Consider the following 22,037-nt stretch of genomic DNA (forward strand, 5'->3'; position numbering starts at 1 on the left):
AGGTCTGTGGGCCATACCCTTAACTTCTCTAAAAAGCCCTTTGTGGGGGCACCGGCGTGGCTCCCATGTGTAAGCATCTGACTCTTGATTTTGGCTCTGGTCATGAACTCAGTTTCATGAGTTAGGGCCCTCCATCTGGCGCTGTCTCTGTCTCTCAAAATAAATGTTAAAAAGTCCTTTGTGTGATTGCATATTCTTGACCTTTGATTTTTCTGAGTTTGAAACAGAGTTGTATGGTCACATTTCAGCCTTTTCTGAGAGTCCGTCTCTGCATTTTTGCATCTTTGCTGTCTACAGAGGCTCAGAACCTTTTAAGTCCTGAGATTCTGGTTCCTTTTTTTTTTTTTTTTTTTTTTTTTTTTTTTTAAGTTCTTTCCTCTTGCATTTCTTCTTGTAAGTATAAAGAAGACATCAGGCAGCACCTTTCACACTTTCCTTGGAAATCTCCTTCAATCTGTCACTAAGTTTATCACTTACAGCTTCTGCTTTCCAGATAACTTCAGAAGATGATTTTCCATACTTTCTGCCACTACATAGCAAGGATCCTCCTCCCTCCCGTTTCCAGTAATGTTTTTCACTTGCCCTAGTCATCAACATCCTCAAAGTCCAGATTTCTACTAAGAGTCAGTTCATGGCATTTGAGACTTTCTCTACCATATTCCTCAAGGTTCCTCCAACCTCTACTCACTTTCTGGTTACAAAACCCTTATGCTGTTAGGGACTAATTTGTGTCCTTCCAAAATCCACATGTCAAAGTCCTAACTGCCACTGTGACTGCATTTGGAGATGGGGCCTTTCAGGAGGTAATTAAGGGTAAAATGAGGCCATAAGGGTGGGCCCTAATCTAATAAGACTGGTCTCCTTGTAAAGAGAGGAAGAAACCTGGGGGTACTCAGACATAGTGGGAAGGCCACTTGAGAACGTAGACTGTGGCCATCCACAAGCCAAAGAGAGAGGCTTTAGAATACCCTGCCAACACCTTGCTTTTGGACCTCCAGCTTCCAGAACTGTTAGAAATATGTTTCTGTTGTTTAAGTCACCTCATCTGTGGTTCTTGCATCATGGCAGCCCAAGCAAACTAATACCCAGGTTTTTAGGTATTTGTTACAGCAGTGCCCCACTTCAAGTACCAAAATCTGTATTAGTTTTGTATTGCAGTGTAACAAGTTCCCATAAACTCAACAGCTTAAAAGGACACATTGATTAATATCCTGACAGTTTTCATAGGTCAGGAGCTGGGCACAGCTTAGCTGGATCTTCTCTCAGGATCTCATAGGACTGAGATCAAAATGTCAGTTGGGCCACCCAGGGGCTCAGTTGGGGAAGTGTCTGCTTCAATGCCAATATAGGTTGTTGGCAGAATTTGTTTCCTTGTGGCTCTGAGGGAATGGAATACTCAGACCACTAAAAAAGAAAAGCCAAGAAAGGGGGTTAATGAACAGGTAACATGCTGTGTGGGTACCTGGGGCTCAGTCCTCCAGGTATGGCCTGAGCATTTGTAGAACACACATTAAAAGTGCCCCAGCAAGGAATCTGAAGCATATCTATGCACCAACTTTAATTCCTCAATGATTGTGTGTTGCTCCCAGGAGTTAATTCCCTGGCAAAACCCAGCCTGCCCCACATTTGATCAGGCATTCCTTAGCATCCAGAGAATGCCTTCAGGTAGAAGGACTCAGGAAATGTTCAGCATGGACAGGAAATGTCTGCAGGTGACCTTCAAGGTGGACTGAGGGCATAAAGGGACAACACCAATGGCAGCTGGTCTCCAACATCAGCTTTCTTTTTTTAATCAGATATTTATTGTGTACCTACTTTGTTCTAGGCACTGGAGCTCTAGAGAAAAACAGTGTTTGGTCACTACACAATAGAGTAGGGGAGTCACATTAGTAAAGACAAAATATAATGTTACAGAAGAATATAGAACACTTAATATATAACAGTAGAATATATAAAAGCTTTTATGAATGCTTTGAGAACAGAATGGCTCTACTTCCCAGAAAATTTAAGGAAGGTATAATCTTGTGTTTTCAAAGAGTACAGTCACGTAGTCATGCCTAAGGGAAGGATACCCCTAGATTAAGGAAATAACTTTACAAAGAGGAAGTGACGGTGTCTTCCTTAAGAGCCCTCTGGAGCCAGACTTTCCAAAATAATTCTAAAATCTTGGTTGGGCCAATTCCAAATATTTGGCCTTGCACAAGTTCCTCAAATCTGTGTGCTTCTGTTTCCTCGTCTGTTAAAAGTGGATATAATAGCACCACCTCATCAGTTTAATGTGAGGATTTAACAATCTAATTGATTTAAAATATTAGAAGTCTATAAAGTGAAGCAAACTCAATTATCTCAACTAGAGTGTGAGGAGAATTGCCCTTTTTCAGAGGACAACAATGTGTTAAGTTGTTTTCCCCTCACAGTTAATAAAACAAAGACTTGTGTATATCTTAGTGTTACAGCTAACTCTCTAAGGTACAGAAAAGGTGAGTTCTCAGGTGTTGGTCAGTTGTAACAGCAAAACAACCCATATCTCTTTCACTCATGGGTGCTTTCATGGGTGAATTTCCTCAAGGCGTGTTTCCAGTGATATCTTTCACATAGAACCTGAAGGATGCTGCAGGCCATTCTTTTCTCCATGAAGCAGGAGAAGAAATATGGGTGTCCTGGCAGCAGCATCTGACATTGAGAAACCCTGCCTCCCCATCCAGTCAGTTATGGTGTCATTGTTAGACTTATCAGCTTCTGGGCCGCTGTCACCTATGAAAACCCCAACCCAAGTTCACTTCCTAAAGGCTGCAGGGGTGGGACATGAGCCTTTTTAAAACAGCACCAAAGAGAGATGCAGGTAGAAATAGGTTTCTTCAGAATCTCAGTGTCCTAAAGCTAGATCCCAAATTTGTGGAGCAGGAAGCTGTAGAAGTTAACAGAGTGCAGTAAAACCTTCTCCCAAAATGCCATTCTCTGGTATATTTAACAGAAATTTTTATTCCTAGAAGCATATGTGCTTCTTTGGGAAGTCATTTTTTTTTCTTTTTTTCTTTCTTTTTTTCTTTTTTTTTTTTTTTTTTTTTTTGAGAAAGAACATGCACATGCACACACAGTGGGGGAAGGGCAGAGAGGGAGGGAGAGAGAGAACCCCAAGCAAGCTCTGTGCTATCAGCATAGAGCCCAACTCGGGGCTCCATCTCACCAACCATGAGACATCATGACCTGAGCTGAAATCAAAAGTCAGACGCTTAACCAACTGAGCCATCCAGAAGCCCCAGGGAATCATTTTTAATAACCTGCTTTAATTTTTTTCAGCACAGGAGAGTAATAGCTATTTACATTAGTAAATACAGAAACTATGGAGAAGGAAGACCTAGTATATCTCCACTGCCCACTGTTTAATTTTGATGCATTTTTTTTTTCCATTTAACACTCTCTCTCTCTCTCTCTCTCTCTCTCTCTCTCTCTCTCTCTCTAGGAAGAGCAAGACTGATTGCAATGTCTTTGCAGTTTTTATTAAACTTTTTTAACCTACTGCAGCCCTTTCCAAACTTTGTTCACAGCACCCATCACGTGTCAGCAATTTTGTCACAGCGCCCCCTAGGCAAAAAGAAATATCCGTTCCATTTATTAAGCAGTTCAATCCAAACAACGTATTAAGTAACACATATAAATTCGAGATTATAATTTTTTTGTGTAATTCCTAAAACACATATGACTTCTTCAACCACGGAACCAGGTTGGATACCACACCTTCATTTCCTGTTCCACATTGATTTTCACACATAACTTACCTTTTTGTCTTGGCAACTGCCAAATACGCAGCTTTACATTCAGTGATGTCATCAAAAGACATAGAGGGGAATAAAATGTAGAAATGAATGACCTTTGAGCTGGTGATGTACAAGGAATCTGACAGATTACATATTGCTGTTTTCTTCAAAAATTTAAAATATCCTGTCCCACCCTGTGAGTTCACGGCAGTCATCTGGGGTATCTTGGCATACAGTTTGGGAACCATGAAACTAACATTATATTTTCTGCAACATTATTTTTAGTGGCACCTTAGGACAGACATATTATGATTTAAAATGTTTCTCTTGTTGGAAATTTATCTTGATTGCTAGTTTGCTTGCTATTGATAAGTTCATTGTCCTCAAAAGTGTAAGAAGTTCCATTTTTCTATGGGAAGGGAGAATTTCTGAACACATAGTTCCTACCCATAGCCAGTTGGTCTGTTAAATTCTCACCTTGCAGAATCAGAGCCCAATTAGCCCAATTAGCTGGTAGCACCTGCAGTCTTGAATGCTTTGATTTTCCACCTTTCAAATCCTATGATCCTCATGGTTTTGTCAGTGGTTCAGCTTTAGGAACAATGAGCCTATAACAGGAAACATTGTTTAACCCATCAGCTATGCTTCGCATTTCCAAGTTAGTGAATAAAAATAAAGCCAAGGAATTGACAAGACCTTGTAAATTTGCAACAACCGGAGAGAACTTAGCCTAGAACCCAGAAAAAAAAATGCAGACACATAAAAATAATTGTAAAATTCCAAAAGTTCTGACTTTTGATAACTGAGCTCAGAACTGTCTCCTACCCCATTGGTGAGTTTGGCTCTGCAAGGAGAGACATCAGTGGGCTACTCAAGCATTTTGCTTCTCTCTTTGGCATAGATTTTTAGACCAGGATTCAGGTTTAGAATTAGCTCTTCACTTAAGAAGACATCCCTTCCCTGTGTTGCATTAACATTCCCTCAGCTCCAAACTGCATCTTCCTGACTTGTAGGTTGTTATGTGGATGGAGTCAAACAAGAAAGAACTTGAAAATTAAGAGGGTTCTCTGCAAACTGAAGGTGGTAGTGGAGGTGGAGGTGATAACAGAGGTGATTCGTGGTAGTAGAAGTTGGGGGAGGGGACAGTAGAAATAATCCCCCCCCTTTTTTTTAAGCCTCAGGAAAGGTTACCTTTAGAAATGAAAGGCCCACAATTATTTTATGTTCAGTTGTCCACAAACAAGTGTGCCTGTAGGGTTATGTGTGCTTCTTCCAAATTTGCAGGGAACAGGTTCACAGTTCAGTTTTCTCTGTAGAGTACAAACGCTGGGGTGCAGGGCTGGGGCTAATAGTACTAATTTATTTGGATGGACATGACGTAACCTGAGCCTTACTATGCAAAGATAGGCATTGTTATCCTTGCATTACAGACTGGGTAGCTGGGGCTCAAGAATGCAAGAGATTTGCCGAAGGTGACACACCTCTCCAGTGGCAGAGCCGGAACATACTTCCACCCAGCTCCTGGGATGCCAGCGCCTTTCCAGGCAGCTTTGCCGTTTGAGATGGATGGTAGTTGCTGAGGGTAGAGCAGCCTTAATAGTGTATCACAAGATGGGGATGGGAGGGGGAGAAAACAGCCCTTAGTTTCAAGAAAACAGGTAACTTGGACGAAACTCTGTTTGCTTTATCTCTACAATATATCCACCCTGTATTAAGCATTGCCGGAAGACCTGTGAACCTCCCTGTAAACATCTTCCGGGTGTTCAGATTCTATTGTTTTCTAATTTCTTTACCCCGACAATACCTTTGTCAGGTATTCAGCATTTATTTGTTCTGCAAGCTAGACTCTCTGCTGGTGCTTGCTGAGATGTGAGATGTGTATGTCCGTGACTGAGATACTGATAACCAGCGGTGGCTGAAATTCTTCTAGGATTGGACCAACTTGAATTTCCCGATGCAATTCTTCTATGCCTTATTTCGTTTTATAGCAAAACTTCTCTATCTCTGCCAAATTCTGAGAGAGATAGAAGTCCCTCTCTAGGATTGTGATTTTATTTTTTATTTTTGCTTTTTGAGAGCATGCAAGTGGGGGGAGAGGGACAGAGGGAGAAAAAGAATCTTAAGCAGGCTCCACACACAGTGCAGATCATGATCTGAGCTGAAATCAAAAGTCGGATGCTCAACTGACTGAGCCACCCAGGTGCCCCTGGGATTGTGACTTATGTTTTCCTTGCAATCTTTTTTTCTCTAATGTTGGACCTCAGATGCAGCTTTGAACTAAAAATTTCCTTGACTGTAGACCAGGCATGCTGTCACCCTAGGGTGACATTGTTGGGTCATTGGTGTATAAACCCTAAAATTGAGCGAGTACTGCCAGATGGCTCTCCAGAATGGTGGTACCAGTGCACCCCACCAGTAAAGCACAGGAGCACGCATCTCCTTACACTCTTACCAACCCTTAGCAATATAAGCCTTTCTAGTGTTTACAGCTCCAAGAAGTGTGTTATTGTAGTTTTTAGTTCTTTTCTCTGATTGCTAATATGTTTGATCATCTCTTCATGTCACTGTTCACTGTTTAACTACTGAGTCCGCCAATTGCGTATTCAAATCCTTGGCCACTTTTTCTGTTGGTTTCCTGTCTTTCCCGTTGTGTCTGTTACAAGATTTCTTTTTGCATTATTAAGAGTTTGTTTGGTTAAATGACCTCTTGCCTGATACTGATATTTCCAAAACTGATTTTTTTGTTGTTGATGCTTATCATATCTTTGTCTAACACTGTATTTTACTTTGTGCGTGGGTAAGCATTTTCTTGCAAACTGCATAGTTATTTGGTTTTATGTCGTTTTGTCTTCATGAAATCTGTCATTTATCAGAGGAACTCAGTACATTTATATTTAATATCATGATTTATATACTTCATTTTATTTCTTCCACATTCGTGTTTTAATATGTCCCTATCATATTAGGTGTCCCCCTGAAAGATGCTGTATTTCGTCCCTATCTCCTACTCCAATAAAACAAGGTATTTAGAAAACTTTCATCCATTCCCCTTCTTCCTCTTATCCACTCCTTATGGATGCCTTTCTTTCTCTAACACCTCCAAAACTCTCAAATTTTGGTGAACTTATTTTACATTTCCAGCACTAAACTATTATTAGGCTTTCCCTTACATTAATTCAGGATTTTTTATTTAGCAATTTTGCTATATACCATGCCTAGACAGTTGTCTTATCCATTCAGAATTAATACATAGACACCTACAGAGATAGAGACACTGGGTGTGTTGCTTAAGTTTTTCCTCTCCTCCTCATGTTTATCTCATCTTGAGGCATGTTCTGGATTAGTGCTATCCAGTAGAACTTTCTGTGATCATGGAGATGTTCCATATATGTGCTTTCCAGTAGAGTATCCACTAGTAACCTAGAGATAGTAAGCTCTGGAAATCTGGCAAGTATAGCTCAGGAATTAAATTTTTAATTTTAATTCAATTGTAATTTAAATTTAAATTTAAATGGCCATATATGGCTAGTGGCTACCAAATAGAATAAGCTAGATCTAGATAATTTATTGTTGGATAGAATCTTGACTTTAGTATTATCTCTAAAATCAGTATATGAATGTTTTTCTTTCTTTTCTTTTTTTTTTAAAGTTTGTTTAAGTGATCTCTACACCCATCGTGGGGCTTGAACTCATGACCCTGAGATTAAGAGTCACTTGCTCTTCCAAATGAGCCAGCCAAGTGCCCCTGTGTTGCTTTTTTAATTCTAACATAAGATCATCTATAGATTTGGTTTGGGTTTTGCTGCTAAGTGAACTACATCTTGGTTGAATATGGGTTTCTCAGGCCTTTTCTCTCAGGTCAGGTTCCCTAGAACCTGAGATGGGATTATTGCACAAGTGGATTAATTGAAGGGGAGCTCTCAGGAGGAATCTGTGACAATAAAGGAAGCAGGACAGGACAGAAGGAAGAGCTGGGCAAAGACATGGCATCTGCCAGGGTCCAGCCTCAGCCCAGCTCCACAAGAGCTCTGCAGTGTGAACAACTCACACTCATCTCATCTCAGGGTTATCTCATCTTGGAGTAAGAACTCTGATCTTACTCCCACTTACCAATCAGTTGTTGGCTGCAGGCACCCCAAAGAGGGTTATAACCTCCCAGGCTCTGCTGGGTGAGGCTATGAACCCCTTTCCAGAATGTTCCTAGAAAAAGTGGGCAGCAAGTTGCTGTTAGCCAGCAGCACTCAGCCCCTGGTAAAGGGGATATGGTCAGGTACCCAGTGTCTATTGTATGCTCTGTAAACTTAAGGTTTTTAGCAAATAAGCCCATTGACATTCTCATTGTTTTTCCTTTCCTAGAAGTATGTAAGCTATTCTTAGAGTTAAGGAATTTCAAGGATATGCTGAGATGTATCTTTTTTTTTAATCAGTCCTGCCTTGAACTTAGTAAACCCGTTTAATGTGCATACTCAGATCTTTCTTTAGCTCAAGGAAATAATCCTCTATGTGTTAAATTATGTCCTCCATCAGTTCCTTTTTATTCATTGGACACTGCTGTTACTTTGCAGATTGTCTCTTTATCTCACGATTCTCATTTCTTTGTGCTTTTGCACAGTTTTTGAGATGTTTCTTCCACTTGTTAGGCTCTGTTTTCAGCAGTTGATCATTCTCTTCTTCAGTCCCCACGTTGAATTGTGCGGATGCATCCTTTGTGCCATGCTTGGGTCATCGAAGATGCTCTGGCATGTTGTATGTAACTTGTTATCTGTCTTTCACAGTTGCTCTGTTTTGCTGGATATGAGTTTAATTTGCTGTGAGTGAATATCTTCTCTCTCTGGCTGCTGGATCCCCTTAGTTGGGAATATATATTTTTTACACTCAATCTCTCTCTCTCTCTCTCTCTCTCTCTCTCTCTCTCTCTCTCAGACTCCAGTTCAGTGATTCCCAGGTCTGGCTGTTTTCTTTCCAAGTGGCAGTAGTCCACCATTAGAGGCAGGCAAAGTGAACTAATGGTCAGATGCAGGCAGTCTGAGAGATCCCCACTGAGACACCTAGAGAAAGCCCCTCTCTTCTCCCACAGTCTCTTTGTGCTCCCCCAGCCTCAAGGGCAGAAACTGCATATTTCAGTGTGTATCAGCTCTTTAGAGCCTGACAAAGTCCACCTTCCTCTGGGTCCACATGTTGCTGTGGGCCATGTTCTTCCTGAGATCTCTCCCTGTTTTCCACTCATACACAGCCAGACCTCACGCTCTCTCCCAGCCCACGAGAAACAAGCCCACCAGCTTTCTCTATTCAGATGTCCTCAGCACCCAAGTCTTGCTAATGTCCAGCTGCCCACAGTCCCACAGGTCATTTGGTGGAGAGAAATAACCTGGCACTGAACATGGAGAGGAGGGGAACAGTGTTTGGATCATCATGATTCCAGAATACTCCATGTACCTTCGGCAATCCTTCTGAAGAGTCCTGTATTCAAACGAACCTTCTTCTATTTCAAGTCACTTTGTTTCAACAAATGCTGCCAGGGACCAAGCCCAGTGCTACATGCTGAGAACACAGCAGTGACTAACTCAGGCTTGAATTATTTACTCCAGAGGGGAAATAATTATTAATGTGGCCCAGAGACATAAGTGTAGTGTGTTGTAAAGAGGCAAATAAAGGGTATGATAGAATGGCAGTGAGTCCTAGTTCACATTTCTGCTCTCAGTACCCACACAGGTGTCACCACAAAACCTACCACCATGTTGGCTGTGCTGTAATAGTGTCAGTTTCCTTCTGTTTCCTCCTTGGACAGTGTTTAACAAGTGTATCCGAAGAAAGGTGGCCAAGATGATGGAGAATCTAGAGTGGAAGGCAGTTTGACAGCTGAAAACTCCCATCAAAGACCCAGAGAGGGCGGCACATGATGGCTTTCTTCACTCACTCAGTGGCTGCCCTATAGGCGGGGAATTCAGGATCCTCTAGGAATCCCCTGGGAGGAGGAGGAACCAGAAGAGGGCGCTAAGTGGAGAAAGCACCAAGAGGCCTCAGTACTGCACCCTCTGCTGAGCGGGACTCGGAAACAGTGTGTATTCCCTAGCAATGGAAGGAGTCATCTGGGAAACGAGTGAGATCTTTATCATTAGGAAGGTTCCCATATTGACCCAACTGCACACATAAAAGGTACCCAGACACAGCAGATGGGGTAGGAGCAAAGCCAGGAGGGACTGGAGTGGAGAAGTCTATCTGGGAATTTAGTGTCTGAGAAGGAAGAGTATTGACAGGAGGGGAAAGGGGGTGTCAGATACGAGAACTGAGGCCGCAGTTTGGCGGCTGTGTCTTCTCCAAAGAGAAGTTAGAAAAGAATGGAGTTCGTTGTTCACTTCTCTCTTGTCGTGTCCTGGATCACATCTATGGTCCCTAAGATTGAATACAACCATGAATTTTTTTTCTTCCAGACTTCTTTTTCTGTTTTCCTATCTGGTCTACCAGCAGTAAAGCAGCAATAAAGAATAGGGCCCTCCTTCCTTATCTCCGCTCAAAACCTTCAGTCCTGAAACATATGCTATGTTATAAATATATTCATTTATCTAAGCTTTGTTTAATCTGCTTGTACATTCCACTTTTAGAAATGTGCCTGTCACCAAGCAGGTGCTCAATAAATATTTGATGACTGAATTGATACATTCCAGCCCATAATAGTTTGTCATATGTATTAACATATGCCTCAGCAATAACACTGGGCAGGGGATCTCAACAAAGAAAACACTGCAGCCGCATGGAATAGAACAGTTTCTCCAATCTGATTATAATGTAGTAGTCTGATAACGTTTGGGAGGTACCTGATTTTTTTTAATATATATACATAAAGTAACGTTAAACTTTATACATTAAGCACTTACCTCCTCTGTTAAAGCTGTATTTGTTTTACCTGCTTTACTCCTGATGGTGGCAACTAGAGTTGTATGTTCCTTAGAGTATGCTGCCATCTACTGGAATTGGGGCCACTTTACAAGCCTACCCATCTTTCTCATACTTCTAAAAGGTTTATTTTTTGTTATATTAATATTAGCCTCGTTGCAGGTTAAACAGTTGCATAATTTCCTTTGATAGCCTCAACATTTTCTTCCATGGTGTATCTTGAATTTCAGGACACAATTTAGGGTTTAGTTATTTCAGATGATTGTCAGTAAAACTTATCTGTTTTATTTTTTGTTTTCCCTGATTTGGTAGAAAAACCAATGAAACAAGAGTCAGGATTGTTGGGTCCTAGACTCATTGCTGCAAATTGAGCAAATCGCAACCTCTTCATTGCTCAATTAAAGCTTTAACTGTGTCCGCTGTTTCTCAAGGCAGCCCATCAGCCAACCACATGGAAAAGTCACCAGGGAAGAATTGCTTCAACTACAAATTCCCAAAGTTCAGTCCCCAGAGTTCTCAAAGAACCACTAAACTAACATGTTTCCTTCCCTGGATTCCAGCTTTAAATTCTGGCTTTGTCAAGAAAAGGAAAAAAAAAAAAAAAAAAAGGCAAAGGTGCCACCTAGTGGCCCTGAAGAGTTTGTACAGCCTCGCGCTCCGAGTTAACTGGATACAGCAGTGGCTGGGTGGCACCTTGCAGCCTTTTATGTTGTTACATCAGATATAGACATATTGAAACTTTAACTTGTCAGTGTTTCCACTTACAAAGGCAATCGAATTTGCATTTAATTAGGGAAGCCAGTGCTGTACTGAGATAAGCAAATGTTATCCCATCAACTCACTTGGAATAATTGGTATGATCTCTCTTTTGATTTATAAGTTGGACTTTTTCTGAACTCAGTTGTGCCTCCCAGCCTTGCTGTGCCTGAATCACACACAACTGCCCTAGTCCAGTGTTTTGCAGTTACCTCTATTTTTACACAACTCCAGGAAGACCAAAGTGAAGGATTGAAACGACGGGACTTCGCAGAGGAAAATCGCAATTTCTAACTCCCCATTCTTTTTTTTTTTTTTTTTAAATGTTTATTTTTGAGAGAAAGAGAGCACGGGTAGGGAAGGGGGGCAGAGGATCCAAAGCGGGCTTTGTGCTAACAGCAGAGAGTCCGATGCGGGGCTCAAACTCATGAACGAACCATGAGATCATGACCTGAGCCGAAGTCAGATGCTTAACCAACTGAGCCACCCAGGTGCCCCTAACTCCCATTCTTACTGACAATGAGCAACAGACTGCTCAGGAATTCAACAGTGTTTTACCTCCACCTCCCACCCACCCCAGATTTCGATCCTTAGGTTCTTTCTGCCCGCAGAAAGCTAAGGTTATCAGACTCCTAAGGAAGGAGACCTGCTTTTCATGCACCCCAGCCAATCACTGTCTTGTGTCCCAGAGCCTAGCTTTCCACGGTGCAGGTCACAGGCCAGCAGTTTCCACATCCCTGGCTAATTAGATGCAGACTCTCAGGGCCACCCCAGACCTGCTGAATCAGAATCTGTGTTTGAACAAGATGTCCAGGCGATGCATGTGCAGGTTAAAGCTTAAGCACCATCGCAGAGGACACAATGGTTTTAGCCAGAGAGAACTCAGATTCCCTTCCCAACATGCTGCTTCCCTTGCTCTGTTCCCAGGAACATAAACGGGTCTGGAAGGATGAGCATCCGGCAATCCAATCTGGCTTTGGCATCAGAATCTACCACTTACTGCCCATAATATTTGGGCTAGTCCCTTAATCCCACTCTGCCTCCCACTGTAATGTGGGAGCTCCGGTGCGTGCATACTTCAAAAGATATTGGGGGCTGACCTGTGTAAGGTGCCAGCATGATGCTTGCCTCAGTTTGTCCTTGATAAATACACATTTCTTTCCCTACCTACCCACCCCTGCTTCAGGTGAAGTTATAGTTGAATATACTTTCAGCATTGCTTGCATGGTGAGTGAGCCAGGCATGTAAGGGAGCATCTTGGTTGGCCCAGCCAACCTTGCAACCACTGACTGCAATGACAGGCAACTGCCTAGCCCCTCCCACCCCTCCTCCCCCTGCCAAATTCCTGACCCACATGATTATAAGCGAAATAAAGCAGTTGTTTTTGTGCGACAGTAATTGGAACACACTTTGGTTTTTTTTCACTTGTTTAACAGAGGACCTATGCTAGGAGTCAACACTATAACTTACTGGCTGAATCTCACCTGCCATCCATTTGGCGGGAGTGTGTGTGTGTGTGTGGGGGGGTGTTGTTGTCATTGTTTAATAGAATAGACCTTTTTTTTTTTTTTTTTTTTTAGCATTTTTAGGTTCACAGCAAACCTGAGAAGAAGGAACAGAGATTTCTCTACATCCTGCTCCCCTTACATACACGCAGTCTCCCCAACTATCAGCATCCCCCACCAGAGTGGTACCTTTGTTCCCATCCGTAAACCTGCACTGACACACTGTCACCACCCGAAATCCATAGTTTACATTAGGTCCACACTTGGTGTTGTAGTTTCTATGGATTTTGACAAACGTACAGTGACATGCATCCATCATTTCTGTATCCTCTAGGATAATTTCACCTCCCTAAAATTCTCTCTGTTCTACCTCTTCCTTCTCTCCTCTTCCCCAACCTCTGACAACCACTGACCCTTTTAGTCCTTCCAGAATGTCACATAGTTGGAATAGTATGTAGCCTTTTCAAACTACCTCCTTTCATCAGTAATGTGCATTTACGGTTCCTCTGTAATGGTTTGATAGCTCATTTCCTTTTGGGACTGAATAATACTCCATTGCTGACACATACCTGTTTATCCACTCACCTAATGAAGTCCATCATTGTTGATTCCAAGTTTTGGTAATTGTAGAATCAAAGCAGCTATAAATACTCACGTGCACATTTCGTGTAGACATACGTTTTCAACTCATTTGGGTAAATATTAAAGAGTGCAGTTGCTGGGTCACGTAAAAGTATGTTTAGTTGGGGCGCCTGGGTGGCTTGGTCGGTTAAGCGTCCAACTTCGGCTCAGGTCATGATCTCACGGTCCGTGAGTTCGAGCTCCGTGTCGGGCTTTGTGCTGACAGCTCAGAGCCTGGAGCCTGCTTCCGATTCTGTGTCTCCCTCTCTCTCTGCCCCTCCCCCGTTCATGCTCTGTCTCTCTGTCTCAAAAATAAATAAATGTTAAAAAAAAATTATAAAAAAGTATGTTTAGTTCTGTAGGAAACCCACCCAACTGTCTTTCAAAGTAGCTGTACTATCTAGCATTCCCACCGGAGATGAATGAGAGAGTCCTTATTGCTCTATATCCTCACCAGTATTTGGTGATATCAGTGTTTTGGACTTTTTTTTTTTTCATTCTCATGGGTGCATATCTCATTGTTTTAATTTGCAATTCCCTAATAATATGTGATATTACTCATCTTTTCATATGCTTCTTTGCTATCTGTCTATAGGTATCTTCTTTGCTAAGGCTTCTCTTAAGATCTGTGACCCATTTTTTAATTGGGTTGTTTTCTTGGTGAATTTTAAGAGGGTGTTTTTTTTGTGTGTGTGTATGTTTTAGCTAACAGTTCTTTATCAGATGTGTCTTTGCCAATATTTTCTCCTGTTCTGTGGCTTGTCTTCTCGTTCTCTTGATAGTGTCTTTCATAGAGCAGAGGTTTTTAATTTTAACAAAGTCCAGCTCATCAATTATTTCTTTCATCAGTAGTGCCTTTGGTGTTGTGTCTAAAAGTCATCTTTACACTCAAGGTCATCTAAGGTTTCCTTATTTACCTGCTAGGAATTTCATAGTTTTGCACTTTATGGTTAGGTCTGTGATACCTTTTGAATTAATTTTTGTTAAGAGTGTAAGGTCTATGTCTAGATTCTTTTTTTTTTTTTTTTTTTTTTGCATGTGCCTATCCAATTATTTCAGCGCTACTTGCTGACGTGACTGTCTTTGCTTTATTATATTGTCTTTTGTTAAAGATCAGTCGACTGTATTTGTAGGCGCCTATTTCTGGGATCTCTATTCTGTTCCATTGATGTATTTATCAGTTATTTTGCCAACACTCCACTGATTTGATTACTGTAGCTTTACAATAAGTCTTGAAGTCGGGCATTGCCAGCCCTCCGACTTTGTTCTCCTCCTGCAAATTGTATTGACTAGTCTGCTTTTTGTCCCTCTATATAAACTTTAGAAGCAATTTGTCAATATCCTCAAAATAACTTGCTGGGGTAATTTTGTTTGGGATGAATCTATAGATCAAGTTGGGAAGAATTGTCATCTTGACTATTGAGTTTTCCCACCCATGAACATGGAATGTTTCTCCATTTGTTCTTTTTTTTTTTTTTTAATCAGAGTTTTCCTCCTATAGATCTAGTGCATATTTGGTTAGATTTACACCTAAGTATTTCACATTACAGGATGCCAGTGTAAATGACCTTGTATATTTAACCTTAAATTCCATTTGTCTATTGCTGACATATAGGAAAGTGACTGACTTTGGTTTATCAACCTTATATCCTGCAACTTTACTGCAATCACTTATTCCAGGAGTTTTTTTTTTATTGTTGATTCTTTTGGATTTTCTGCATAAATAATCATGTCATGTGTGAAGAAGGACAGTTTTATTTCTTCCTTCCCAATCAGTGTACCTGTTATTTCCTTTTCTTAGCTGGGAACTTCCGGTAAGATATTGAGCAGGAGTGAGGCACCTGGTGGCTCAGTCACTTCAGTGTCCAACTCTTGATTTCATCTCAGGTCATGATCTCACGGTTCATGAGCTCAAGCCCCACATCAGGCTTTGCACTGATGTGGAGCATGCTTGAGATTCTCCTCCTCTATCTTGGCCCCTCCCCTCCTAGTGTGTGTTCTCTCACTCTTTCTCTCGAAATAAATACATAAACATTAAAAAAAGGTATTGAACAGGAGTATTAAGAAGGAACATCCTTGCCTTCTTTCAGATCTCAGCAGAAAAGCTTTTATTTTCTCACTATTAAGTAAGAAGTTCACTTTAGATTTTCTGTAGACCTTCTTTATCATGTTGAGGAAGTTCCCCATATTCCTAGTTTTGCTGAGAGTTTTTATTATGAACAGAGGTTAGATCTTGCCAAATTCTTTTTCTGCATCTGTTGATGTGATCATGGGATTTTTCTTCTTTAACCTGGTGATGTGATGGATTACAGTAATTGATCTTTATACTTGGGATAAACTTGTGGTCATGGTGTATAATTCTTTTTATACACTGTTGGATTCCATTTGCTAATATATTCTTGAGGATTTTTGTATCTATGCTCATGAGAGATAGTGATATATGGTTTTCTTTCCCTATGATATCATTGTCTGTTTTTCAGTATTAGAGCAATGCCAGTCTCATAGAATGGGTCAGGAAGTATTCCCTTTGCTTCTGTTATCCAGAAAAGATTGTAAAGAGTTGATACTATTCCTTCCTTAAATTTTGGGCTTTGGAAAGAAAACAAAACTCCAGAATTTGGGCTCTGCTACACAATCAGTTTGCTTGAGGGCAAGCCTTGTTAAGAAGAATGCTCTGGCATATTTCAGAATGGCTCCTGTCCCCCCACCTCCTGCTGGAAGCACCAGGGCGTTTTTCTCTTATTCACTGTGAGAGCCAGACTGAGTTCCTAGAGGTGAAACACAAAGTGGGGAGCCCCCACCTATGGCTGGGTCCTCATGAAGTTTTTAACTCTCAGACTTCTCTATCCTGAGCCTCCAGGAATTTGTCAAGTGCAGGTCTTCCTGGTTTGGCAGAGGTTTCTGCTCTGGTAAGTTGTGATTCTCTGTATCTGCCTGTTTTTACAACTTTGGGGCAGCAGTCTGCCATGGGGCCTCGCTTCTCTGACAGAGCTAAGAAGAGTTGTTGATTTTTCAGCTTGTTCTGCTTTTTACTTGTTATTAGGATGGAGTGGCCACTTCCAAGTTTCTTACATGCTAGGCCAGAAACTGGAAGTCTGGTTTTTGTAAACAAAGTTTTGTTGGAACATAACCTCACTCGTTCATTTACATATGCTCTGTGGCTACCTTAGTGCTAAGGGCCATAGTTGAGGAATTGCCACAAAGACTATATGGCCCACAAAGCCAAAATACTTAACTATTTGGGACATTTACAGAAAAAGTTTGCTGACCGCTATTCTAGGTGATGGGGATCGAATGGTATGTAAAATAAAGTTCCTAGTTTTGTGGAGTTTATATTTTAGTGAGGGACAGATGGTAAGTGCCAAGAGGAAAAATAAAGCAAAGAATGGGACAGAAAGTGACAGGGAGAGTAATAGGCAGGGTGGTATAAGGTGACATTTCAGTGGAGATGGGAATGGGGTGAAGACACAGGTCTGACACTAGCTGGGAAATGTGGTTTCCAGGCAGGGTGACAGGTGTTAAGGTGGGGTGTGCTCAGAGAGGCAGCTGGCCTGCAGCACAGTGAGATGCCAGGAGCTGAGGGCAGGGAGGCCATCAGAGCCCAGAGGTCGGGCCTCAGTGACAACTTTGGATTTGGATTTTCACTGTTCATTGTGCTTCAGGGTTGTTTTTAAAATTTTTTAAATGTTTATTTTGGGGAGAGAGAGAGAGAGACAGAGAGCGAGTGGGAGGGAGCAGAGAGAGAGGGAGACACAGAGTCCAAAGCAGGCTCTAGGCTCTAAGCTGTGAGCACAGAGCCCAATGGGGGGCTCGAACTCACGAACCGTGAGATCATGACCTGAGCAGAAGTCAGACGCTTAGCTTAACCGACTGAGCCAGAGTTTAATTAACACATACCACTGAGAGGCATTTTCCATAATGGACCAGACAGCTTTTGCCTGAGGAGTTGGTTGAGGGATGGGGCATAGCAGAATGACATTGTTCACACTTGTTTAAAGAATTTGCAGAGAACAGGGCTGTCTCAGATGGGGTTGCCTGGAAGAAGACCTTAAGGCAAAGATTTCTTATGAAAAGGATTTTCCAAGAAAGTGCTCCCAGGAAAAAGTGGCAAGAGGGTGAAAGAAACAGGCAGAGAGAAGGAAGAAAGGAGCCCTGCATCAGGCAGTTAATGGCAAATTCCCAGCCTCAGCCCAATCCCATGGGGAGTTCTGGAGCATAGATCACTCCTCAGAGTTTATTCCCACTTGAGGCAAGGAGCTGGGCTTCAGGATCCCACAACAAGCAGGCTGCCTGAGGACCACACTACAAACAAGGTAGAACGCCCAGGGTGGAACGCCCAGGCTCCACTCGTGTCTGTCTATGCAGGCAGAGCAGCCCCAGCAGTGCTGGAGCAGTCCTTCAAAGATAACTTACAGGAATTGGCCGTTAGCAATAAGCAAAGCACACAGGAGCCAGGGAAGGGATACATGGGAACAGTAAAAGAGATCCACACGGATCCAAGAGATTATCTATCAACAGCATCTGCTATGAAGACCAAAGTGGAATGTACAAAAAGAAAGAAGAAATACCTTAGGGTGTTGTAAGTATGCCAGCACCTTATAAATATAATTTATTTGTAATTCAAATATCAGGCTGTAATACATTCATTTAGATATAGGAAACATGATTCTAAGGAAGAATGCTGCAAACATACTGCACCACGCCAGCTGGCTCTCTGGTCAGGGAATGGCCCAACAGCACCACCCCACCCCCACCCCATGCCCAGCAATTTTGTTTGAGAAAGCCAGAAAATACAGCAGAGATAACTTATAGCACAGAACCTGTCTGCTAAGCCATCTTCAAAGTGTACCTGGGGCAGCATATGAGGGAAGTGTTTAATAATAGTTTGATTATCTTGGAGGCACACACTAATTCTTCCATTCCTTTGATAATCTCTGTAGTGGCCAGTCTGGTTCTGAATAGACTCAATGCAAAAACAGTGGTTGGCTTCGTTAGCCCAGCGTACACAGTAAGTTTTGGGTACAGTAATTTCAGCCTTACAACCAAGATACGTTACTAAGGTGCCAGTTGTATGGAAACCAATTTGACAATAAATTTCATATTAAAAAAATATTAAAAAATGTTTTTAAAAAAGCACTTTAAATAGCTGCAGTTGCTTTTATCTATTTCCGACACCAGGGGGCAGCCTTCAGTCTTCTTGAAATCTGGTGTGTGGTCCTTGCAAAACAATACCTAGGTCTAATTTAAAACAAACAAAAAACCTACTATGTTTGTCTACCTCAGGAGAAAATCACCATTCTGCATTTTGCTTCTTCCACTGTCACTTGCTGATTACAAACCGTCTGTGGGTGGGCTTTGAAAGTGTTATTATCCATCCATCCTATCAGTGTTTCTACTTCATTGGGGAGAATTTTTGAGGATTCATTTGAATTTTAAACATGAAGATATTGCTCCCTGTGTTAAAGATCCACCAGTTAAGATATGGGCCACAGTTTTCAAAACCTTAGAATAGAAAATCTGCCCAAATTAGCCATTTTTAATGTGTTCTTGTTTTGCCACTATAAAATCTTTCATTAAAGCACGTGCAGGGGCCGAATGCACAAAAGCCCTGATATCTATACCTCTAATGGTTTTGACTGCTGATGGCTGAGCATCGGTCTCAGAGTTCAAGATTATAAATTCATTTGCCCAGTACAATCCCTCACCATAAACACCCACCCCATGGGAGGAAAGGAATCATTTGCCTGCTCAGTCCCTGTTGGTGTCTTTGCCTGGAAAATACCAAGGTTTTCATGCTTCTGCTTTGCTCGCAGTTTGGATGTACGGGCACCTGCATAGGATTAAACTGTGGTGGCTCTGGAGGTGATGCCCCACCCCAGTTGCTTAGGGCCACACAAATGGACTCCAACTGTGGGTAACCTCTTTATTTGGTTCGTTCAGTGGGTAACCTCATCAGGTTTGGCCTGAAGACTGACGAGTCAGCTGGCAAATGAGAGCGACCAGCCTAGGCCAGGGGAAGCGATGGCAGGCATCTTTTCACTCCTGGAGAGACTACAAAGTGTATGTAATCCACTGCCTCCCATGCACCACTCCCCACCCCTCCCCCAGACCCCCACCCTTATTGTCAGGAGGTTGCCAGTATCCTGTTACACAAAGCCTAGTGTCTGGCTACAGAGACAAGCCTTTCTCCCATCCTGGGGAAGGGAGAGAGTTCATACTTCCAGATAATGGGAGTCACTCAGTGAAGAGGAATCATTCCTTTCTGAAATGTGCAGCAGCTTTGCTTTATCCATCATTGCCCCGAATATCCGCCATTACTAGAGTTTTCCCTTTCTCCTCTTTTATTCTTGTGTTGGTTAGCAGTGGCATCAGACGAAGGAGCAGCAGCTGGACAGTTTAATTTATTAGAGTTGCCAGGACCACTCTCCCACCGGTAATAGAACACAGTGGAGGTGGGCTTGTCCGGCAAAGCAGATTTAATCTCAATGATTCAAAAGTGTTTCAGCAGCTTCCTAGAAATTAATTCACTTTAGACTTCCCCCTATGCATCTTGTTTTCATTTGGGAATATGTACGCATTGTACACATATTTCTCTTAAAAAAAATACCCTGTCAGGTTTCGCAGAGGAGATATTTGGTGTTTACAATATTTTTCTTCTGGTTTTGAACATGATACTGAAAATCAAATAGAAAGACATTGCTTGGGATCCAGGGGTATCTGAACACCTTGTCCCACATAGAAAACACTGAGGCTCAATGGTCAGTTCAGATCCATCCCAGGATCTTCCACCTCATGTTCTTGGACTACTTGACTGTCCTCTGAGCTTCACGCCTTGATTGCCCCACTGAAACTAGCTGTGTGAGTTTGACTGAGTCTCTTAACCCTCTCCACACCTCAGTTTCCTCATGTCCTATGTGGATGATAATTCTGCCATTATAGGGTTACTGAGTGGATTAGATTTGAAAGTCTGTGTAAAGCCTTTAACACAACTCCCATGAGACAAAGCATGATTTTAATGTTAGCAATGGGACTGTGCTAAGAGATGGTATCTGTAGCCAGGTGGGTTCAGACACATAGCTTTCTACTTCCTGGCTCAGGCCTCAGTTTCCACATCTGTAAAGTGGGGATTAATGCTAGGACAGACCTCGTGGAGTTGTTATGAAGATGAAATACACAGAGAAAAACAGAACTTCAGACGGTGTGTAGCACATCAAAAGCACCATAATGTGATCCATAGATCTAGAAAAACAACTTGAATCCAGAAGCTGTTTGGAAACAGGAAGCTGCAGTCATTGAGTGTGGATCCAGACAGTTTGGACTGACTCATCTGTAGGATGTGCATTAGCTTGGCCAAGAAGAACAATGTGAAATCACAGTCCTGAATTTTCCTTTGGGGCAGAAGCCCTGTGTGAGTTGGACACCAGCCAGGGAGAGGCCAAAACCCTTAGGTGCCAGGATGTGCTGATTCTCTGATGAAAGTAGGGCAGAGCTTGAAGCCTTTGGGGAATGAGGAGGCATAAGTAGAAGGGAGTCTCAGAAATAGGGGGAAAAGACAGATAAGGTGGAGTTGACAGAGATTGAGAAGATGGATCACTCCCTCCTCCCCCCACCCCCCCCCACCCCCCCCCCCCACCCCCAGGTAAAGCTGCCTGCTGCTAATGGGCACTCCCTCTCAGTCATGAAGCACTTCCTGCGAGAGGCCAAAGGTTGCATTGTTCCCTGAGAGCTCCCTTTACCCAGAAAGCCATTGTGTCTTTGCACAGGTAGCTCGTAGGCAATTTGGATGCTTTTCTGTCTAGAGACATCTACGATCTTTCCACTCCAGGCCACCGAACCTATCAGCTTGCTGTGCTCTGCGATGCTTCTGTGTCAGAATGGTCCCACCCAGCTTCCTGGGTTCTGTGCCAAGACAAAATGGGGCAAAATCAATCAACTTGGCTTTCGCATCAAAGCCACCTCTGTCTCAACCATCTGTGACTCAGAGGAATAGGAACGAAAATGCATGACTGATGACGCATGTTATTTTTGTTTTGTTTGTTGCCTTTTGTGTTTTGTGTTGTTTTCTGGTTAAAGAGTAGAGTAAGCAAATGGATATTTTTGCCTGCAAACACTCCATGACATATACATTCAGGCAAGATGAAGAATTGGAATCTTGGATTCAGTTCAGATTATTCCCTAGGAGGAAACCCAAGTTTGCTTGACAAAGAGGGTCTTTTCTGCATTTTGCTCAGATGCTGTTGTCATGTTTGACTGATTTGGAGCAGCTCTGCATCTCAGCTCTGTGAAATGTTGCATGTACACCAAGCTTTTTACTAGCTACTAATCTAGCGTGGAAAGTCCTACAGTACAAAACAGTAACAATAGAATGAACTGCAAAAGGAACTTTAGATTCTTAAGACCTGAGTGCCAGATCAGCCTGAAGCTCTGTCCATAAAGATGACTAATGCATGGCAGGTGGGCATCTGTACTGGTCTTATCCCAGACACCAGAAGGCTCTGCTTCC

At 42.2% G+C, this 22,037-nt stretch overlaps 1 protein-coding gene across 8 annotated transcripts in view; it reads left to right on the forward strand.

Annotated features, from left to right (window-relative positions):
- Window positions 1–22,037, forward strand: part of PAK5 (p21 (RAC1) activated kinase 5) — a 321,116-nt gene that overhangs the window by 231,338 nt on the left and 67,741 nt on the right. The window lies entirely within an intron of this gene.

This window comes from Puma concolor, chromosome A3, assembly GCF_028749965.1.
Source record: "Puma concolor isolate L17-30 chromosome A3, mPumCon1.1.hap2, whole genome shotgun sequence".
NCBI classification, from domain to species: Eukaryota; Metazoa; Chordata; class Mammalia; order Carnivora; family Felidae; genus Puma; species Puma concolor.